The 6,000-nt window shown below is 40.0% G+C and overlaps 1 long non-coding RNA gene across 1 annotated transcript in view; it reads right to left on the reverse strand.

The window, feature by feature from the left end:
- Positions 1-4,093, reverse strand: part of LOC110743773 — a 49,198-nt gene extending 45,105 nt beyond the window's left edge. The window contains exon 1 of the long non-coding RNA XR_002523335.2: positions 3,428-4,093. This is a non-coding gene — a long non-coding RNA (uncharacterized LOC110743773). The remainder of the gene's footprint in view (positions 1-3,427) is intronic.
- Positions 4,094-6,000: the final 1,907 nt, after the last annotated feature.

Genomic DNA, 6,000 nt, shown 5'->3' on the forward strand with positions numbered 1-6,000 from the left:
ATCCAATCTTGGAGTGACAGACATCTCTGACCTTAGGTGGACACCAGTGCCACTTTATGTTTTCTTTCCAAGGCAATGGCCTACTATGAGCTTTATAAGTCCGTGCTTTCCCATGCTTTCTGCTCCAGTAGAGTGATAGCCATGAATTAAAAGGCATTACAGCTTTATTTTTCTTTCAAAATATTTGATCTAAGCACTTATTTTCTTTAAGCCAATCAGAGCTCTTTTATAGAAACATGACACATATGAAATAAATATATATATAATATATATATAAAATACATATATATACACACACATATATAATACACATACAGAGAAACAGACAGAAATCCAGTAGTTGTAAGATTTTTCATGTGCCAATCTCCTATTTGCAAGAAAGATAAAGGGAGGCCCAGAAATTGGGGACCTGACCTAAGAAGGTGACCACCAAGAGACTTGGCTTTTTCTGAGATGTCACTCATGGTTGTGTTAAGAGACGGGGGCCTAGGTTGAAGCGGAGAACTGAAAGGTCCACTCAAGTTCAGGAGGAGGTCCATCCTCCTTCCCTCGATCCCTGGGGCTCCTAGATGGTAATCGCACTCTGAATCAACAAAGCCAGGGAAAGGAACCACAAGACCCATCAGTCCTGTTGCACCATTAGGGAGACCAGCCTTAGACCCACCGACTTGTGTCTTGGGAACAGTCCGCCCTCCAGTGGTCCACGTTTGCACAGTCAACAGGTGCATCTTAGGAACTCTGGGGTTTGTGAGCCTGTAAGATGACTATTAGAGCCTCTGCCTTTTTCTTTAAGCCAATCAGTTAGAGCTCCTTTCCCTCTCTTGGGCTTTCTGATCCCTATTGCAAAAGATCATGGTGGCCACTTTCAGGATGTCCTTCAAAGCACTATCTGGTCCTATGACCTGTTTCTGCTGCTTCTGTTCCCTCCTAATATCAGGGGCTGTCTAAGTAATAAACTCATCTCCTAGGATTAGCTGTCCCTGTATTGAATCAGGAGATAGAGGGGTGTGTTTTACCAAGACTCCTCTTAGCTGTTTCAGGAAGGCAGTGGGACTCCCATCCAGTCCATGATCCACTATGGATAACCCAGTGCAATTGAGAAGTCCAGTCCTTCACAATCCCTCCAATATGCACACCTGAAAGAGTTTTTTCTTCCATTGTCCCTTTTCATTATGGGGGTCTCATTTAGAGTCCTCCAATAGTATTGCTATTTTTCCAATTGGATAAGGCTCCTCCCCTTCCCTGGCCCTATACAAGATATAAAGCTCATCCCCCAAATTCTCTGCCACTTGCCAGGAGTGGCCTGGTTTTCAGTGTTGGTCAGGATTTGATCCAAAGAGTTCAAACTCTTGGGTTGAGCTCTGGAAAGCCTTTTTATATTTATCAAGGCCATCTGAAAATCAGTCAAAATACCCCTTAATTTGCCTTAAGTCCTGAAGAGAAAAGGGGACCTGGACCTTAATGGGGCCATATTCACTAGGCATCTGTTATAGGGGCAGTTGAGAGTGGAACTTGCCTAAAACCACAATTCCTAGGCTGGGGTAAGCTTGAGAAACCACCTGGATAGGAAGGACCAAGGGAGTTGATTCCCTGATGGATGTAACTTTGGGATTTTCTTCCTCAGTTCCCTGGGATTGCCCATTGCAGCCTCTCCTGAGATGGGTACTAGGAGGGCTGAATCAATCAGACAATGTTGGCAAAGGCCTGGGTTACCCTGCAAGACAAAGAAGGCCTGCTCATAAGGGACCTTGGACCATTTTCCTTCGTATTTACAGAAAAGCTTCCTTCCTTAGGCAATGCTTTTTTGTGCCTCAAGATGCTTGGCACTAAAGTGGAAATGACAAAAGCATTTTCTTACAAATTTACTGCAAATACCACAGCACACTTTGCTTAATCTGTGTTACTCTTGACCTTCCATTTCACACTTTGACTAAGCCAAATGCTCATTCTACACCATAATATCTCTGGTTTGCAACAGCACCCTTAACATTAACATTGTATATAAAAGAGATAGGAACTATGATAGTTGTGAAGGAAACAACGATAGGAAAGACTAAAGAGCCTAGTGCCAACACCCTAACAGGCAGTTGGGGACTGAAGTTAGTCCAGGGGCCTTTGCATTACATCAAGGTGTGGCCTCAGCCAGATACCTTTGCTTGCTCCAGGACCTCCTTCTGGTCCCAAGTGACAACTTCCCTCCATGAAGGGAAACTGGATTAGAACAAAGCCAACATTTCCAACACCTGAGAGTGATGGAGGATTGACAGTGTTCTCCCCAGCAAGCCTGTCCTGTGTCTTAAGTCCAGCCATACTAGTCACTTTTACTGGCTGACAGATACCCAGTACTTTTCCTTCATCTTGACTATTGTGGAGTTTATAGACTCCTAAAGAAAAGACATAAAGCAGAGCTGCTTTTACCCACCCTTCCACGGATCCCAGATGAGCCCCCAAAATGTTTCGGGATCTCAGGGGTGTCAATTTTTCTGCCTGGAAACCTCTGTGGCTGCAGTGCCTGTGCCGAGTTCTCATCCCACATCCAGGAAGAATGAGGTACACAGACAGACAAATAAAGAGTGAAAAATATGAGGAGTTTTATTTAGTGTTAAAGCAGCTCAGAGACCCACAGTGGGTAGTTACTTTCTGTAGGCAGGTCCTCCTATGGAGTATTCAACTCTCAGCAGAGAAGAGGCCTTGAAAAGGGTAACTCCTCTCTGCAGACAAGTCATTTGGACATCTCTGCAGGTCTCTGAAGCTCTCAGCAGAGGGTAGCTCCTCTTTGTCCTGTGGCCATCCTCTGCTCTGCTCTTGCTGAGCTCAGGGCTTCTATGGACCTCAGATGGGGGGAAGTGTGTACCTATTGGTCCATGGGTGGCCATGGATGGGGGTGGAAGAGGCACCATGAGTTCCCACTCCAGTCCATGGGACTGGCAGCCCACCACCCAGCCTTCAGGCCCTCTCTGGCCCGAGGGTGGGAGTTTGTTGGGAAACCTGCCCCCTTCTGCCTCAGACTCTGTTCACCTCCTGCTGACATTCATGGCCCCAGGGCTTCACCCCAACCCCACTCTGAGATAGGAGTGGGTGCCAGGAACAGAGAAGACAAGCAGTTGGAGCAGACACCCCTGGGCCTGCACGGATGAGGTGGTCCTTCCTGGGGCACCCAATCATGAAGGCTGCAGAGATGCCCAGGTCCTGCACCTGGGAGGGTGCCCACAGCTGCACCTAGGAGCTCCCATCCCCCCAACTCAGAAGAAGCTTGTCTCTGGCTCCTTCCTGCCTTGTGGAATGGGAGGCCCAGGGAGGCTGGGCTGCAGCTGCACCCAGAGGGCAGATCCTGCCTGTTCCTGGATCCCCTAAAAGCACAAGGAGTCTCAGACCCACAGCCACAGTTTGGTTGAGTATAGACCTCCAAGGAGGGTGGGGCTCTCACCTGCTCCATGTAGTGCACAGCCGCAGTCACACCTCCTTGCTGCAGCCACTGCCATCATTATGTTCATTATTTGGATGATGGGTTCAATTGAAGCCCAAACCTCAGCATCACGTAATATATCCATGTAACAAACCTGCACATGTACCCTCTGAATCTAAATAAAAAAATAAATAATGAAAAGTACTTAGAAAAAAACAAAATAATTTGGAATGATACTATATATCCAGAATTTCAATAAATAAACATGTTTTCATATTGGTATTTAGAAGAGGTCAAAACAAAATTTATCAACATGCAGAAGGTATCAAACACACAGACACTTCATGGTATTATGAGAAAGACATAGTCTTAGAATAACAGTAATATATAAATCCTCAGAGTAAAGACAAAGAGGGAATCCCTACAAACTTCAACCCCTCATAAAATCAATGTATCAATATCATACTGTTATCTGACAGAAATAACTGCAATCTTCTTTGTAATTATTAATATTAATGATGTCTTTCAAGCATCTACAAATTTTCTTTCAAAATCTCAACATGTTTATTTCTTATTATCAGATTTATTTTAAAGGTTTTGGTTTCAACATGCATTTTTGTACCTGTCTGGATAGGACACAAATAAATTTTCCTTTGCTTAGAATTTTAAATCCATTTTATTTCTATGTAGCAATACCTCAGTGAGAAACATACATCACAATGCCATATTTAATTGGTATTGATAATTTATCAAATACTATTAAATAATTGTATGATAAAAGTCTTTGATTATTGACTATTTGACAATTTTGAGTATTTAAAATTTTTTACCATGGTAAAATACATGTAACATAAAATTTAGCATTTAACCATATAAGTGTACAATTCCCTGGTGTTACTTACATTCATAAAGTTGGGCACCTCATATCTATCTCCTGAAATTTATTAAAAGAAAATTTAAAATCAGCTATAACAATATAGTTAATTTTTATAAAACTCTTACAAAATTCAACCAATGAGCTTTGACAAGCCAAAAACGTATTGTCATTGTCTTCTTTTGCTATCAATAGTGCCATAAATTGGTAATAATTTGTAGCATGTTTATAAATTTGAGACATTTTAAAACTGCATAATTTTTATAGCATCACAAATATTATATTATGCATTATACAGTAGAGCACATCAATAAATCATTTTTCTCTCACTTTAAAGCTACAAATAGCCCTGATTTTTGACCTAATGTCACCAACTATCATTATATGGAACTAGCCATCATTATATGGAAGAGTGTGTGGTGATACTTCAAAGACCTAAACACAGAAATACCATTTGATCCAGCAATCCCATTACTGGATATTTACCCAAAGGAATGTAAATCATTATGAAGACACATGTATGCCTGTGTTCATTGCAACACTGTTCACAATAGCAAAGACATGGAATCAACCTAAATGCCCACAAATAATAGACTGGGCAAAGAAAATGTAGTACATATATAGCGTGGAATACCATGCAACCATAAAAAATAATGAGGTCATGTCTTTTCCAGGGACATGGATAGAACTAGAAGCCATTATACTTAGCAAACTAGCACAGGAACAGAAAACCAAATACCACACGTTCTCACTTACAAGTGGCAGCTAAATCATGCTAACACATAGATGCTTAGAGGGAAACAACACACACTAGGGCCTATTGGAAAGTGGAGGGTGGGAGGAGGGAGAGGATCCGAAAAATTAACTAGTGAGTACTAAGCTTAACACCTGGGTCATGAAATAATCTGTACAACAGATCTCCGTAAGACAAGTTTATCCGTGTAACAAAGCTGCATGTGTACTCCTGAACCTAAAGTTAGAAAAAAATAAATAGATAAAAGCTAATTTCCTCATATCTCACTAAAATTCTTCATTGACAGATAAATAATTCCAAAATATTCATGACATGAATTTGATTATTCACATGGTTAATTAAAGTAATACAAAGATACACAAAGTATTATTGGAGAACATCATGTAAAACTCAGCTAAAGCTACAGAAAATAGTAATTTTTCGATTAGGGCTCAGTTTATTCTGAATATTTTTAGAAAGGTTTCTGATCTACAAACAAATGTTTCATGCTCAAATTAAAACTGTTTACACTTTGTAAAATATTTTTATTACTCTTACTCATAATTTTTAAACAAAGTTTTCATAATCTATTTTACCGTATCTTCATCTAAAGCTGTTTTTCTTTTTCTCTTCAGGAATCCATTATTATACTCCATGATTAGATTATAGATAATCTAATTTACAATTTTAGATTCTATTAAAATTATTCAAACATTTTAATTGACCATTTATTTCAATTTTCTGCTCACTAATTTTATCAATTCTTGTTTGATTTTTGGGAGGAAATTTTTTATCAAACGCATTAAATATGTCCTAATATTATACACATAATTATCTCAAAACATTTTATACAACAGCCTTTGTGTTGGGTTCTGTCACAGCACATTGCTATAGCCTTTTTATAAAGTTTTTGGTGTGTCTTTTTTCAGTTTTTATTTTACTTGCATGTTCTGGTCTTTATACTAGCTTCTGTATTTATGCTCAATT

The sequence above is a fragment of the Papio anubis genome, chromosome 7 (genome assembly GCF_008728515.1).
Source record: "Papio anubis isolate 15944 chromosome 7, Panubis1.0, whole genome shotgun sequence".
NCBI classification, from domain to species: Eukaryota; Metazoa; Chordata; class Mammalia; order Primates; family Cercopithecidae; genus Papio; species Papio anubis.